Genomic DNA, 1,172 nt, shown 5'->3' on the forward strand with positions numbered 1-1,172 from the left:
TATTTACAGCATTGAATTGCTCAGTTAGTACCTCTTGAAAGGCAGATATGGTTGGACAATTTTCAGTTGTGTGACTGTTACAACCACAAATACCGCAAACAACTTCCTTACCCTTGTCCTTCCTTGATTCCATAGCCTCGAATTTCTTTATGAGATTAGCCACTTTAGAATTGAGATCATCATCCTCTTTTAGAAGGTATACTCTGCCCATTTCCTTTGATTGAGTGGGCCTAGAAGTGGTATTTGATTTTGGGTATGTGTCTCATGCTTGTGTGTTTTCAGCAAGTCTATCCAAGTAATCCCACACATCATTGACATTTTTATTCATAAATTCTTCACTGCACATTGTCTCGACCAATTGGCGCATGGAAGCTGTCAGTCCATCATAGAAAAAGTGTGTAATGCGCCATGTTTCAAATCCGTGTTATGGGCATGAGTTGACAAGATCCTTGAACCGCTCCCAATATTAGAAGAATGTTTCATCTTCCTTTTGGGCGAAGTTCATGATTGACTTTCTAAGGGTGTTCGTTTTGTGATATGAAAAAATTTTCTTTATGAACTCCCTTGTCATGTCATTCCATATGCCAATAGATCGAGGACGTAGTGAATGTAACTACGTCGTAGCTTTCTCTTTCAAATAAAAGGGAAAGAGTTTCAACCTAACCGTGTCCTCAGATATGTTAGGAAAGTATAAAGTGGCTATGATTTCATCAAACTCTTTTAAGTATAGATATGGATTTTCAGATTCAAGCCCATGAAACTTTGGAAGGAGTTAGATCACCCCTGGCTTGATATTCATGTGTCCTATATTTAAAAAAAAAAACTATATATGAGGACATACTCACCCCCGTCTGCTGTAAATAATCTCATAAAGTACGAGGCGAGGGTGCTTGATGCACCTCATTCTCCTCATGAACTTCCTCAACCCTAGGTTGGGGTAGTGCTTGAGGTTGATTTGCAACAATAACCTCAATTAACTCAGGGGATTTCGAGTGGTGTCTAGTCCTGCGATAGACAGTTAACCCCTCAACCAATCCTCCTTCAGTCAAGAGATGTCGAGTGTTGTCATGAGCTCACTTGGGCATGAAACACTCATAGCCCTCAATTCAGATTCTAAACCTAAGCCTAAAAGAAAAAAAAGATACAAATCTAGAAAGAAAAAGAGGGTAGGA

At 39.3% G+C, this 1,172-nt stretch overlaps 1 non-coding gene across 1 annotated transcript; it reads left to right on the top strand.

Moving 5' to 3' along the window:
- The first annotated feature begins 416 nt into the window (after positions 1-416).
- LOC131241644 (small nucleolar RNA R71) lies at positions 417-523 on the top strand. The gene has a single exon (XR_009169203.1). It is a non-coding gene; the product is annotated as a small nucleolar RNA R71 (small nucleolar RNA).
- Positions 524-1,172: the final 649 nt, after the last annotated feature.

The sequence above is a fragment of the Magnolia sinica genome, chromosome 3 (assembly GCF_029962835.1).
Source record: "Magnolia sinica isolate HGM2019 chromosome 3, MsV1, whole genome shotgun sequence".
Taxonomy (NCBI): Eukaryota; Viridiplantae; Streptophyta; class Magnoliopsida; order Magnoliales; family Magnoliaceae; genus Magnolia; species Magnolia sinica.